The sequence below is a fragment of the Cuculus canorus genome, chromosome 24, assembly GCF_017976375.1.
Source record: "Cuculus canorus isolate bCucCan1 chromosome 24, bCucCan1.pri, whole genome shotgun sequence".
Taxonomy (NCBI): domain Eukaryota; kingdom Metazoa; phylum Chordata; class Aves; order Cuculiformes; family Cuculidae; genus Cuculus; species Cuculus canorus.
The window spans coordinates 2661596-2677697 of record NC_071424.1 but is presented as its reverse complement, the minus strand read 5'-3'; positions in this window follow the sequence as shown (position 1 = coordinate 2677697).

The window sequence follows — 16102 nt, the reverse complement described above, 5'->3', positions numbered from 1 at the left end:
AAAACCTCTTATGGCATTTTAATTAAAGTCTCCAAACAAACCCTTTCCCTGCCTCCGCCAGGCTCCCTCCCTGCCCCCAGCACCCTGCTTTCCATTTTTATTGGATTGATTTCCAGGCTGACCATATTTGACAATTGGACATTGCAATCACAATGATTTTTTTTCCTCCTTTTTAATCGAGAGGCTTATGATGAGAAAATAACCTGCAGCGTGTGCTGGGGGCCTGTGCTCTTTTCACAAGGGCCCTGCAACCCCCCCGGGGCTGCACCACGCTGGGGCACATCTAGCTGGGATGAGAACTCGTTAACATTTTTCCTTATAAATATTCTATCCAAAGGTGTTCTGCAGCAATTAATAGCCAAGGTAACCTTTCAGGGCTGCGCACCATTCATCCTCTGCAGACGGGTGCTCCCTGGAGAAAGGACCCAGGCTGGATTTTCAACTAGGATGCATCTGGAGATGCTCTTGGTTTGGGCTGTGTTCACTGGCCGTCTGGTAGCACAGCTCTACACCCCTTTTTCCTCTCAATGAGGAGCACATTGCGCCCCACAGAAGCAGCATCAGAAGGGCTGAGCTGGGGCTCCAGCCCTGGGTGAGGGAATCGGACCTCTGAGGCAGCTGAGTGGAGCTGAGCTGAGCTGCACCTGCAAGCTGGTTACTGTTGTTTTATTTCTCCCTCCTGGAAACTCATTTATTATTTTACATTACTGTCTGAAGCCTTGGAGCGTCTCTTCCTGCATTTTTCACAGCAGAAGAAAGCCTCCATCTGCAACATTCACACGCAGGGTAAGGTTCCCCAGCTTTGCTGCACAGCTCAGAGATTTGGGATTGGGAGGCTTGGTCAAACCCGTTGTGATGAGCAAAACGATCTTAATTTAAACAGCAGTTAATAAAAGATGCCTCTACACGGGCTGTAAGCATCCCAATCCTTGATTAATGGTCCTACAGCACAGTGCACCCACCAACACTAAAACAAACACCCAGACATCCAAAAGGAAGGCACTGACTTAACACCTCAGCCCGCTGGTGCCTGGCTACGCTGAGAGCGCTGGGGAGCAAATGGCCTCCACCACACAGGCAGGTTTGTTTGGCTTTGGACCTCGCTATGAAGGAGCAGAATTCACAGAAACAGAGGGGAATGGGAATGGTTTTGGGACCAGGCTGGATCCAGCTTTGCAAGAGCTGAGGTGGGGTGGGGTTCTGGTCCTGCCCCACCTTTAAGATGCTCAGCACTAAATTCCTGCCACAGCCCAGGCGAAGCTGGGAGTCCAGGCTTTCCAAAAGCTGCTCCCATGCGTGCCTCTCACATCCCAGCATTGCATTATCCAGATTATCCACTTGCATTCATGCCGTGTCCTCTGCACGCAGAAATTTGGCCCTCGCCTTGTCCCTAACCTCTGCGCGTTTCTGCGCTCTCCGCACCGTCTGCCAGCAACAGCAAAATCCTCAAGCAGCTCCCTCTGACTCCACGTTTCTTGGCTTTCCCGGGCTCTCCGTGTGCCAGCTTTGCTGTTACGTTAATGTGCCGAGAAGGGTTTCTCTCGGTAGGCAGCACCGCGTTGAGGGTTTTCCTAATGGGGATCAATGGGGCAGAAAGAAAACAGTGAGGCAAGCGCTTCGCAGCACCCGTCCTCCGGCAGCCTCTCAACCACCAGCAGTTGCTGTACCCAACTCCTCCCTCCCCTCAAATGAAAACCATGTTATGGCCAGAAATTCTGGGTTAATTCACTAGTGGCTACTTAAACCGAGGACGAGCGTACCGCGAGGTGGTTTCGTCCCATTTATTAAATGCTGTGGAGATGCAGAGCTGCTTGCAGGGATGTTGGGAACCAGAGGCAGAGGAGATTCGGCAAACTCACAGCCTGTTTTTCCAGACGTCAGCCAGTGCTAATGCGGCTCTGCCAGACGAGCAGAAGTCACCGAGGGCACAGGTCCTGCTTTCATTATTGCTGAGCTGGCGAAGGGGAATGGAAGAAGATGTGAAAGGAACATTTTAAAGGCCACGGGCAATGAGGCAAGTCAGGAGGAATAATAAGAGCCCCAGTCTGTATTAGAACTTCACTTATAAATAACTTATGGAAGGCAGCTATGAGATCAATGTGATTTCATACCCGATTAAACCGTAGTGCAGCGTCCTGCAGGCTGCTCACAAGAACAATTTCTGCTCTGTGCTGCTCACAGGCATGACGCTTCCATCACATTCACTAATTACGTGTTTACTCTGTTCCAGTGCAACCCTGGGCACGACTGGTGGGCAGCAAGGTGGAGACACAGATCCCTGACCTTCCTGTGCTGGGGACTCCACAAGTGACGCAGGGCTCCAGGTGGAGTCTCACCAGAGCAGAGCAGAGGGGCAGAATCTCCTCCCTTGCCTGCTGGCCACGCTGCTTTGGATACGGCGCAGGACACGGTTGGCTTTCTGAGCTGTGAGCGCACATTGCCAACTCATGTCGAGGTTTTCCTCCCCCGGCAGCCCAAGTCTTTCTCCTCAGGGCTGCTCCCAATCCATTCTCCCGCTCAGCATGGATTTATGCTTGGGATTGCCCTGACCCAGGTGCAAGACCTTGCACGTGGCCTTGATGAACTCCATGAGGTTCACACCGCCCCACCTCTCCAGCCTGTCCAGTTCCCTCTGGATTCATCCCACCCCTCCAGCGTGTCGACCGTGCCACACAGTTTGGTGTCATTGTCAAAGTTGCTGAGGGTGCCCTCAATCCCTCAGTGAGACCCTGTGAGCACAACACTGAAGGGTACGGTCACCGCCAAGAGCTGCTGGACATAAATGGGAGGGAAACCAAGAGCCCTTCCACAGGGGCACTCAGCAAAGAGGTTCAAACACAAGATAAACAATGGAGTCAAACACCAGGATGTGTTTAGTTTTCCTCTCTCAGGCACTTGCTGTTTTCCCAATGGCAGTGCAGGAAAAGACTATTTCTGAAAACAATGCAACCCAACCCAGACCTGGGCAGCAGCAGAAGCTGAGGCTGATATTCCCCCCCTAACGTGTTTAATAATACAAGGCAGAAGGAAGCAGCAGGGCCAGACATTCGAGAATATTTCTTACTCTTCAGAGTTAGATCTTAAAACATTAATACGGCAACCGGTGGAGATAAATTTCCTCCCCCAGATGGAGGAGCAGAGGTGAAGCGGGATGGCCCCAGTGAGATGTCAGGGCAGGAGATGGAGCGCAAGGGCAAGTCGTTGCTTAAATATGAACACAGCAGCGAACGAGATAAAGCGTTACAGGTACGCGTGAGAAACACCGGGGACAGACACGGGGCGACTGTTTCAATCTGGTAGCTGTGACGTTTAAAACTCTCATTAAATGCATATTCTTTTCCCAGGAAGCATAAATTACCCTGCACTTCAGCAAAGTCACAACAGCATTAAATCAGCTTGAGAGGAGCCAGGCTCAAGCCTTCTTACACGGCTCAGGAAATCACTAGATCCCGGGAAAGCAACCATAGCATCCAACGCTGCCGCGCAACGGGGAGCTCCAGCCTCTTCACTCGTGATGGATGGCATCTCGGATGCCGCTTCAGAACTTGGTCAAGTTCTCATTTTATTACATCTGCTGAGAAAATACAGCTGGATTTTTATTACCCAGGAAACCCTTTTTCTAGCATCCAGAATATTTTATTGAAAAAATGACTCATTCAGTTTAATAACGAGAGGACGCTCGTGTGGCCGCCCTGATAAATGCCAGACAGCCTGCCAGCATCTCAGAGCCTTTGGTAATTCAGTGCCCAAAGCCCCTGGGCTCGCTAGCATGCATGCGGAATTGTTCTGGCAGCTCTGCTGCAGCTGAGTGGAAAGGTCTTCCTGAAAAACCACCCCTGCAAAGGCTGCTCCGAGGACACATTGCCACAAAGCCAACGCAAGTAAAGCCAAGAGCCACTGTGGAGGCAGCCAATGGGCCTGTGAACCAGTGTGGAAGGTCCCCACACTCCCCTCCCAGGCAGAGAGCGGGAGCAGTTGAGGATAATATCCCCAACGATGTATCGTGCGGTTATGATAGGTGTAATATTGCAGAATGATAGAATGGTTTGGATTGGGAGGGACCTCAAAGCCCATCCAGTCCAACCCCCTGCCATGGGCAGGGACACCTCCCACTGGATCAGGGGCTCCAAGCCCCATCCAACCTGGCCTGGAACCCCTCCAGGGATGGGGCAGCACCACTGCTCTGGGCAACCTGGGCCAGGGCCTCCCCACCCTCACAGGAGAACATTTCTCCCTAAGATCTCACTTCAATCTCTCTTCTTTCAGCTCAAAGCCATTCCCCTCATCCCATCCCTGCACTCCCTGATCCAGTGTCCCTCCCCAGCTTTCCTGGCACCCCTTTCAGTCCTGGAAGCTGCTCTAAGGTCTCCACGGAGCCTTCTCTTCTCCACGCTGAGGAAACTGAATATGGGAGGTTCAGTTCTGTATCAGTAGGAACTGAATTAAGAGCAGCTAATGGACATTTTTGCTCCATCCAGCGCAGAAGGAAGCAGCAGAAGAAGGGAAGATCCTTCATATTGCTAATGGGTGATTATAAGCTGCCCTAACACAACCAGAGAGCTCCGAGTGCTGCGTCTTGCTGGGCGCTTTGGAGGGTCTGTGAGAAGCTCACCGTGCCTCACTGACCACAGGCGGGGCAAGAAGGGATGTTGGGGGCACAGCGGCTGCTCCAGAGACCCCTGGAGCCGCTGCAAGAAGCCAAACACTCGTGCCGAGAGCACTGCTCCGGCCCCACAGCACAGGGGACCTGGGGAACTGGCTTGATATTATCATGCACGTCAGGCTTGCTCACATTTAGCAGATTACTTCAGAATTTGCATTTAGGCAACGTGAGTTGAAATTGCAACCACAAACTTTATCAGTCTAACATATAAGGTGATTTGCATAATTTCCTATTAGCATGGGGCTCCTATTTAATATTCCCCCCCCCCTTGTATGATCAAATACACCTACTTCCAGATGAAACGCATTTCAGGTTTAGAGGATTAACCTGTCTGCAAGAAGTGACAACGCTGACTGCTCTTTATCTACAAAACACAACTCCAGGACCCCCACAAGCTGGAGAAATCTCAGCTCTCCCTGTTCCTCATCACAAGGAATTGCAGCACCACCACTGCCACAGGGCTGAGAAAGAAGTCTGATACAACACCTACACTTTCCCCCTCCTCTCTTTCAGTGCCTGAGCCATAGAAGGGGATGCTGGAGATCACAAAAACCTCGTGTGCACCCACCCAGCGATCTCAGGTTTGATGTCCAAGGCTGTCAGTTCCCACAGGGGTGCAGCATTGCACCTTCTGCCCAGGGCGGTGGAGCTAGTTTGTCTCTGCTGCCTCACGCAGACAGAAATAGGATTCAAAGCTGTATCTGATGGAGAGCAGCTACTGGGGGAAAAGCAGCTTTTCTGATCGGCACAAGTCTTTAGGAGCAATGCATGCTAACTGACTGGATTGGTGACTAAGACAGCACAGGATCTGTGGCTTTTTGGAGGGCACAGAAGAGATGTGTCACTCCTGCCGGTCTCAGTTTCCCCACATCAGGTATAGAATCATGGAAGAGAATCAGAGAATGGTTTGGGTTGGAAGGGACCTTTACAGGTCATCCAGTCCAACCTCCTGCAGGAGCAGGGACGTCTTTAACCACATCAGATTGCTCAGAGCCCCATCCAACCTGGCCTGGAATGTATCCAGCGATGGGGTCTCCACTACAATATGAAGACAGTAGTGTTGGTGGACAGTACAGGCAGTGCAAGAAAGGGGGCATTGCTGAGGTTAATTAATTAATTATCAGGATCACTGAGCTCCTCAGACAGCAGATTCAAAGTGGTACCCAACACCCTGCATGAGAATGTGCTGCCTCCACCCACGTTTGTCCCCTCATCCATGGGCCCATCAGTCACCACAACTCACCGAAGCGTCAGCCCGAGGCTTCTGGCTCGCTGGAGGACGAGGAACTCCTCAACGACGGCAGTGTCCTCAACGGCGCCGTGCCACGTGTGCCCCCGAGGCGCTGAGCCCGTCCTCAGCCTTGCTGCCCCTCAAGAACCCACACAGATTTTCCATCCGCATCACCCAAGCGACAGAGATGAAACAGCTCTTTGTCTAACACTGATGAATATTTAACGCTGGCTTCTTTGCACCTGCCACGCTGCCCGGACAGCCGGCCGTCTCCTTCTCCAGCAGAGAAGCCTACATTGATCTGCTGCTAAAATTAAGCCCTCCCTGGTTCCGAGGCAGAGCCACCCGCTCCCCGCGAGGCAGCGAAAGGTTCCTTGTGCGTACTGCCTGGCAGCGGCCCAAAGTATTTTTCTGGTACAAGGGGCTTTTTTTCATGCATCACCAAAGAACAGAGCTGCTATTTTTAGCTCTAATAAGCATATTTAATTTCTTACTGCCTCATTTTGACTGTTTTGTGCAGCCAGCATCTCTAAACACATCTCCGGGGAGCAGGCGAGGACCAGCCTGTGCTGCTGGCCAGGCTGAGCTCCGTCCCTCGAGCATCCAAACTGATCCGAACAACGAAACCCTGGGATTCGGTGACAAGCGATGTGCTGAGTCCGACCCAGCTGGAAACCTGAGGCTTCCACCTCCAGCAGGGACAGCAGGGTCCCCGGGGCCGGGACTCCCGCGTGCCCCCATCGCTATCTGGGGCACCAAAGGGCTCCCAGTACATGAATAATTAATCAACACAACATCAAAGGTCACTCATTTGAAGGTACAAAATGCAGAGTAAGGCCCAAATTTTGCAGTTCAGGGTCATTCCCAATGAAAAAAGAGCTACGGTAAGAGCGGGAAGGGTAAAGCCATTTGGGAAGCGCTGTGGTGCAGGGGAGAGCTGAGCCTGCGGAGCCGGCTCCTGCGTGCTTTGCTGCTCACCAGCACCATCCCTGAACCACACAAGGCAAAGTCACGCCGTGGGCCCCTCGGAGTTCAAGGTGGGCAGCCAGTGTAACACAAGGTACGGAGGATCCCAGAAGGTTTGTTTTCCTTGATTTCAGGGAGAAAAATAAACAAGAACAACAAATCTCTTGAGATTTAGAGCCCAGAGCATCGCTGTACTGATGGGTGATGGACCTTCCTCTTGCAAAGGACTTCCGAGGAGTTGGAACTCCTGCACGGCTGCTGTCATCCGCTCACAAATGTACGAGGCTGTGCTTCCCACCAACACCATCTTAGACTGAGACAGCATTTGAAGCAGGGTTCAAAATCACTTTCCATCCGCTATGGATTTTGGTTATAAGGGAAGGGGATGCAACTGCTTAACTGTGCTTTGTGCGAGAAGTAACAGCACGCAGCATCCCCACATAACTCACTGTCAAGCGCAGGCGGCAAATACAGATCCAACAACTAGACAAATACAGAATATGGGCTGTTTATAGCTCGGTTCTTATCCTCCAGTGATCAATATGGCTCATTAGGTTTATGAGACAATCATGTCTTCTGCTACCCTGGTCCAGAACCTCTGAGTAATGGCTTACTGATGCCAAGTAATTATAACGATGTCTTGCAAGTGAAGTAGAAACAACCAAGAAAACTGATTTAAAGCACTTTAATCGGTCTGAGTTTTCCTTGAGCTCAGTGTCTTTCCAATGTTCTACTTCTAACTTTATCAGCCTGAAACTGCGCTTTATTACATATTCTCGTTGGCTTTCAACTCTGGGGACTTGAGGAGCGTTCTGCTTTCAGACCTGGTGATACATCAGGCTATTCCTCTCCCTCTCCATTATCTGCCCTTCCTGCTATGCCTTTGCTCCAGGCATAAGAGAAGGGGAAGCAAGGGATAAAGAGTTACACGCTGTCCCCAGAATGACACGGGGTATTGACCCCAGACGTCCCCAACCCAGGTTGCTTCTCAACTGTCTTCCCTATGCCTCAGCTCACTGTGCTTCCATGTCTGTGGGGAAAGGGAATCATAGAATCATGGTATGATTTGGGTTGGAAGGGACCTCAAAGCCCATCCAGTTCCACCCCCTGCCACGGGCAGGGACACCTCCCACTGGATCAGGAGGCTCAAAGGCTTTTCCAACCTGGCCTTGAACAACCCCAAGGGATGGGGCAGCCCCGAAAAGGAGAAACCTGACAGAAGACCTCGACCCTTCCATGGCTGCCAAGAAGATGCCACCCTACACGCAACACCAGTCCATCCAGCACTGCTGCAGTTACTCCTCTTTTCCAGTTCTCTACTTACTGGCCATGTCCACATCCTGCCTGCCAGAAACCAGCCTGGATATTGTCATCCAACGTTTGTTCCCACAAAGCTCTGACATTCCTCCAAGCCAGGAAGGCAGTTTTTAGGTTAGCAGGTAATACTTCTCATAATTACAACCATAACTGCCAAAGGTCAGCGGCACATGTTGTTGGATTAGAACATGGACTCCTTCAGGAAAGCCATTCCTCTGCCAGTGGCTTGGCAGTTCAATGGCTTGGCAATAAATGGGGGATGCTCCTTGGATTCAGCATAATGATTAAAGTAACAGCAATTACAAGAGTGATGCTATCAGCCAGGGGCAGGGAAGCGGCGCTGCAAGCGAGCAGTGCTCCTCTCGACACCAGGCTGCTCCTGCAGAGGCTCCAGCACCCGTTCACCCAAGGGCTGGGCGTGCGCCCCACAATGGGCAGCCAGCCCGGGCTCTGCAGCAGGGCTAACACCACTCCTGGCAGGGCTTTCTGTGGGCCAAGGCTTGATTTGCAGGAGTTTGGTTTGAAATGGTGCACATTGGCTCAGCCTTTGCTGCAGAGACGGCTTGGTTCCCCCGCTCAGCTCAGGAAGACGAGGGCTGACCAGTGAGTATTGGGCTGACGGTTGGACTGGATGATCTTAGAGCTCTTCTCCAAGCTTCATGATTCTATGATTCCCTCGTGATGGCTGGTTCTGGAGCAGCCGTTGTACAGAAGGTTTGCAGACCTTCAGAAACTCTGCATTGCACTGGAAATATTTGACATTTTAATACTCTTGCAGCTCTGTTCCTTTGAGGAAGCAGCTACTCTGAATGCTGCAGCATCTGCTGGGCTAAGATCTTCCAGTCGCTCTCAGTCCCTTCTACCACCTCCTCCCCACTGCGCCCCCTCCCCAGTGGTGCTCCAGCCCTCTCCGGTGTTTACGGAGCGTGGTGTTTAATTTCACCATGAGCTAGATGCTTGGCTCAACGGCCAAGGTTAACTTTCCTTTTAATCTCCTCAAAGCAGAGCTGCCCATCTCTCCACTAATAACGTATGATCGGAGAAGGGTGGCTGTTAGCAAAGATTAGCTGGTGTCAGTGGCACCAGGCAAAGCCCACAGTTGGCTCAGGGGTGAGAGTTTCTCCCTCTCTAATCACAGAATCATTAAAGCTGGAAAAGACCTCTAAGCTCATGCAGTCCAACCCCACCTTGCCGGCTAAATCATGCCCCAAATGCCACGGCCGCACGTATTTTTGAACCCCTCCAGGGATGAAGGCTCCACCACTGCCCTGGGCAGCCTCTGCCAGGGCTTCACCACTCTTTCATTAAAGAAATCATTCCTAATATCCAATCTAACCCCCCCCGGCACAACTTGAGGCCATTTCTTCTCATCCTATTGCTCGTTACTTGGGAGAAGCAGCAGCAGCCAATGTGTTTTGCTTCTCTGCAGCCCATCCTCTTCTCACACCCATCCCCTCTGTTTCGGACAAACCCCAGCTCCTGCGGGGCTGATAACTGCAAGCGTTCTGCAGATTTGTACCTTGGCAGAGCTGGAATGTCTGCTGCAGCCCTAAGCCTCGTCACGGTTGATTTTATTTATTGTTGTGTAAGTGTATTTCCAAATAAAACAGAAAGCGAACAAATAAACCGGGTGACAGAGCAATAAACCCCATGCCTGCTCGTTCGCTTGAAGAAAAGCCTGCCTCAACTAATTAACCTGCACCAGCCCTGCGCCGTTCATAAACCAGCCGTGAATTAATATTGTAGTTTCTCAAACAGCCAAAGTACCGCCACTAAATCTTTATTGGGCAGCAAAAAAGAAATAGCTCCCCTTTCCAGGTTAGGCACAACAACAAGAGGCCAAGTTCTTTAAATGAGAATGAAATATTAGAACAAGTTTCATCCCTGCTTCTGCTGCCTGCAGTGAGCATCCCTGGACCACGCCGAGAGAGCGAGGTTGAGGTATGTGGAAGGGGCTGAGCTGCAGACTCCCCGGGAGCAGGAAGGGTTAGAGAAGCAAGAACCAAATCCCCCGCTTCCATCTCCACCAAATCACTTTGCGCATCCAGTCTGAGCCACCGAGGGCTTTGTGGTCCGGAGATGTGCGAGAAGCCTCCAGGAGAAATCAATCCCGGGCAAAGCTGGACGTGCGTTAGGGCCGAAGGGCTGCAGAGCCATCTGCGGGCGTTTCTGGAAGAGAAGCCCTGCGCGTTTCCTGATCACGCTCACATAATGGGAAACTTCAAGAAAAATAGAGAGGGGGCAGAAACACAAATCAAGGAGTAACATTTTTGAAGGAGAAATTATAAATTGCAATTTAATCACATAATCACTTTGACACTCTCAAGCAAGCTAATTTCTTCCCTTGCCTCATTTCACCCACTTGGCAAGATGAATCTTAATGAATAATGGCCTATGAATATTTAATTTTTTGATCAATTTGATTTTTTTTTACTCATAACCCTACCTGCAGGATGGATAAATCAGTTCTCTCTTCTTTTCCTCTTCCAAACATACAGAGGCCAACAGCTTCTCCTTCGATTTCTATCCTCCTTTGCTTCTTACCTCTGTCCCTCCCCTTTTCTTGGCCATCCTCATCCTTTGGATGCCCTCAGGGCTCTGCTGGCACACGAGGAGCCCCTCACTGGGGCACTGGGCCTGACAACAGTCTCTTCCACCCCATAAACCACCCACCAGCTCCAGGGAACTTCCTCAAACTGGGAAAACTTTCCAGACAGACAAGTAAATTGATTGTAGAGAACCGCAGATCTTTAATGCGAATTGATTATCGCTAATGGCTTTAAAGCAATTTAAATAGAGCTGGATTGTTTGGGCAAGGACGCGGCAGTGACGCTCTCCTTGCTAACGAGACGCACGCGGGCGACAACTGATTCGGCTCAGGGACCTCGTGGGTCGTGGCCACCAGCCCTGTGGCTTTCGGGCCAGCCCAAGCTCCTGCTCCTCGTCCCATCACTAGCAGCAGAGCAGGAATTCACCGGCTAAGCACAGCCAACCACCTCCTGGAGCGGGAGCGCAGGATAAACGGTCCACTCAACCCCCTGCCTGCTCTGTTTGCCATTTTTCGTTGTCTCTCCAGACTCTTTAATCAATTTCTGCCTAAAATGACTGGATTAGAAAAAAATCTTTTCAGTGTTTACACTAGTTTCAAGCTGGAAATGGGTCTTGTTTGACCCCAGTCCTTACGCCACTGCCTGGGACAGAGGCGATTCCGCTGAATGCGATTTGTGCTTTCTATACGTTATTCAAAAGAAACCTCAGAGGACAATTTATGAACGTACGGCGAAAGATAAGCAAGAAATTTAAGGCCTGTTTTGACTGAAAAGTAAACAAGCTGAGAGCCTCACGAGGAGATGGCACGTTGGGTTCCATGTAGATGTGATCTTACCCCATCCTGACCTGCTTCTCCCAGTCACCTCCCTCTTCCGTCCACATCCGTCTTCCTCCCACAGGATTCACATTTGCCTCCTTTTAAACACCTCAGGTTATGCGGAACGAGCCAGAGAGGCTTCACCACCTTGGGGGAAAATCCTCAGCTATTGATATCTTATCCTGATGTACTGTCTCCCTGCTGGCTCCAACTGGGACCTTGAATCCCCTCCCCTGCTGTCACCTTGAATATTGTGTTCAGTTTTTGGCCCATCACTATAAGAAAGACATTGAGGTCTTGGAACACGTCCAGAGAAGAGCGACGAAGCTGGTGAAGGGGCTGGAGAAGAAGTCTTACAAGGAGCGACTGAGGGAACTGAGGGATTTTAGCCTGGAGAAGCGGAGAGACCTTACCGCTCCCTACAGCTGCCTAAAAGGAGGTTGGTAGAGAGGTTGGTGTTGGTTTCTTCTCCCTCGTTATAGCTGATAGGACAAGAAGTAATGGCCTCAAGCTGTGTCAGGGGATGTTTAGATATGACATTAGGAAAAATTTCTTCACAGAAAGGGTTATCGAGCGCCGGAACAGGCTGACCAGGGAGGTGCTTGAGCCACCATCGCTGGTGGCATTTAAAAGGCAGATAGATGAAGTGCTTATTGATATGATTTAATAGTGGACAGGTACAGTTGGAGTCGATGATCTCTCAGGTCTTTTCCAACCTAACGATTCTATGATACCTCTCCCCAGACACCGACTCTCGCCCCGGAGAGGCGTGCAGCATCCCACACCGACCAGCACAAACCAGTAAAAGCAGTCCCAATCTCTGCAGAGGATGGGGATCCCTCACCGGGGAGGGTCCCTGCAGGTTTGTGTTGAGGTGAGGACCGATCACAATGGGCAAAGCGCCTGAAAGCAGTGGTCTCAGGAGTCTGTGCCTCCTCTGTGCTGCTGCCCTGCCCAGCTATTCCGCGACCAACTGTGCTTAATAAATCAGCAGAAACGCTTTGCTTAAACGCATCGCCCAATATTCAAATCTACCAACTGTTTGAGCGAGCGAGAGGCTTTCAGGGCGGCTGGCACGTGCCTGTTTGTTTAATCTCCTTATTAAAACCGACAGTCAAATCGCTAGGAATGCAGCCGAAATGCCTCCATGAATTTGAGAGGAGAAGAGAGCCCGAACGCAGAGGGATTCCAGGCTGGGAGACAGCGCAGCACGTCTACAGGGGGAGAAGGGAGGACAGCGAGAGAGCAGAACCGCTCAGACAGGAGATTCTGATGAGCAGTGGAGAAGGGAGCACTTGAGCAGGGACAAGAGAAGGAATGCTGAGCCAGGGATGGGTGAGCAGAGCTCAGGAGTGAATGAGGACGAGGGTCTAGCAACAGGAATGGAAGAATGAAGACAAAGAGGGAAAGAGATGCCTGTGCAAGGCAGGGTGATTTAAATCACAATCCAACCAGACAAGCTAATCCTGCTTGAAATGAACTCACCAATACAGCAGCCCTGGCAAAATCTACAGGAAATTTGGCCCAAAACACCTAAATTTGGCAACAGAAACCTCATTGAAGTGAATCATTTATAAACAACTCTGATATTAATGAAGAGAACAAGAGCAGAGGCTGCCCTGGTGTGATTTTCAATTCTGTCACATCTTCTATTGATCCAGAGCTGGTTTTATTTCCCTGAGCCCTCGGGATGCCCCAACTCTCCCGCAAGGTCCAGGGCAGAGACAGTGCCATTGGCTGCTGTGACTGAACCTCACGCACCAAACTGCACTGCTTGTGTTTTTCACCAAAACCCCCTTTTTTTGATCAATCAGGCCACCTTTGGGCCTCATTGCCACGATCCGCTCAGCATCCAAGCGGTCCAGCCCCAGGCGATGGGGGTCACACAGCAGGGAAAGCTGCACGGAAGCTTTGCTCTTTCGCCTGCCCGCACCGTGTTGCCGTTTGTTCTTCTAAAAGGGGAGCAGAGTCGTGTGCCGAGACAACCGACACTTGCAAAAGGTTACCCTCACTCTGGCATTTTCCTAGTGGAAGTCACAAGACGAGCACCCGAAGTTCACGGCCGCGCTGCAGAATTAATACTGCAGTTGCTCGATCGCCTTCAGCGACCCGGGGATGCAATTAGAAACAAACCCACTGGAAAAGCCAAGCAGCCTCCCCATCTCATCCGCTCCTGGACCGCCCCACGGGGAGCTGCTGACACAGAGGGACCATTGTCACACATTGGAAAACATCACCGGAGCAGCACACGGCATGGGTTTAGAACGGGCTCTCAGCGCACACCGAGCCTCTACCAGGGGTCGCTGGGTGCCTGCGCGCGCAGCCCCTCTGCCCTGGCTCCCCCCCATCTATAGCGCATCTTTCAAATCTGCCTCCCTGGGCCAAGAGAGTCCAACAAAACTGTACGGCAGAGACCAAGGCTGCTGTTGGAAACGCAGCTGCTGCAGAGCCATGCCAGGGAAACCAATGCATTATTAATAATTAAGCAATTTAGCACACTTTACAAGCCGATAAAATATGAGAGTCTTATCTCCCTGCATCCCTTCAATCCCACAGGCGCTCCCAGAGCCATCCCGGCTGCTTCTTCCCCTCTATCCATCCCGATGCCCACAGCATCCTCGGAGCCAGCTGTCCTTCCCTTCTTCCCTTCCATTATCCTCACAGTTCAGATCTCTTCCCCATGACCTCTGCCTCTCGACATCTATCTTTCTTGGAGTTTTATACTAACACTAAGTTGGTCCTGCACAGACTCTAGAGGTGAGAAATACTTCCCGGCTATGAAAATCTCAGCACGAGTTTCTCTCTGTGTTATTCCAGAGCTCCATCAGCGCAGTTTCTGTGCGCTGCTGCATGGAATTGTGTCTCTCTGAAGTCATCTTAACTTTGCTGCCTTCGCTTCTCCTCCCCATGCTCGATTTCTTGCTGTCCAGAGCATTCTTCTTCATTTGCGGGAGCAGCGGTGCTGTTTAATGAGGGGTACAGCGCGCCGCCACCCCTGCTAATGGGTCACTTCATTAGAAGCAGCACTCTGCTTTAAACCACAGCTTCATCCTATGCAACGGCTTACATTTCACCACAAGGATTTTAATTTGGGATTAACCGATCGGCAAATTAGATGACTCATTACATCCATCATCCCGCACTCCTTTACTTTGTGCTCCCTGCGGCTTTGCAGCAGCAGGGCGGCAGGAGCACCGGAACAGGGAGGCGGCTGGTGGCAAAGACCCTGAACCTGGAGTTTTCCCCTCAGATCCTGCCCGCTCGCAGCCAGCACTTTCCTCTAACACAGGCTTTAAGTTATTGCAGTGCTTGAGTCTCTTCTGTGCTTTGCACACAATTGCTCAGCTGCTCAGTCCTTGCGCCTTTAATAAGAGCCGCTTTAATTTTGGGATGAATTTGGCATGAACCTATCCATTAGCATAGTATTTTCTTAATTATACGAGCAGATTTTACTCAGAAGAGTAATTCCTTGAGACTCAGTGAAAAATTCCACATGTGCAACTGCTTGCAAGTTATCCCTGCTCATAAACCACCCCCCCGCCCCACTTCCATGAACGTTCTGCCAGCGAAGTGGCTTCCACCGTACTCTTAGCACAGAGACGCAAAAGAGGTGCAGACACAGAGGGAAGAGTTTTGTAAGACCTGAAGCACAGAAAAGCTTTTTCATACTTTCAGTACAGGTAAAGATTCAACATAAGCCTTTCTTTAAAAGCTTTTAATTCCAGAACTACTTTTTTTTGCAGTCCAAAGCAGAGTTGATGGCAGCAGAGCTGCTGCAGCCCCACTGCTCTGCAAAGCTTCCCGGTCCATCCACCAAAACCAGGTGCTGCTGTTGGCAGCGGATTTGTTGACTCTCAATTAACGTCTGACAGCTGGTTTGAATCAACCAATTAACAATGACAATACTCTCAGTGTGGGGGGATCTGACCTTGTGGGATTACTCTTTAGTTTAAAAGTCATGAAATCATGGAATGGTTTGGGTTGGAAGAGACTTCAAAGCCCATCCAGTTCCATCCCTCTGCAACGAGCAAGGACATCTTCAGCCAGATCAGGTTGTTCAGAGCCCCATCCAACCTGACCTAGGATGTTTTCCAGGGATGGGGCATCCATCACCTCTCTGGGCAACCTGTGCCAGTGCCTCACCACAAATCCTGTATCTGTGGAAGAGAAGCATCCTGTAGGCGCGCTGCCCGTCCAAGACACGCAACCCGAGCTACGCAGCGAGTCAGCCTGGTGAGCAGGAGCGGATGGTATATTACTTGCAGACAGGAATTCTTCTGGATTGCAAGCTACTTCCAAAAGAAATCCAAGCAAACTACAAGCAGGATGTGGGAATCCCTTATTCTAAGGTCCAAATCAATTCATTACCCTGTTAAAACCACTGTACTGGTATATAGAGATATTTGTGTCCCTGCAGACACAGGCGTACGCGTGCACTCACGTGCAACTTGTAAATTCTTGCTTTTCGCTTTCATTTCTAGGACAACACTTAATAAAAGATGCCACGGCCCCAGCTGGGGAAGCCACGATACAGCCGAGGTCTCAGAAAGTCAATTAT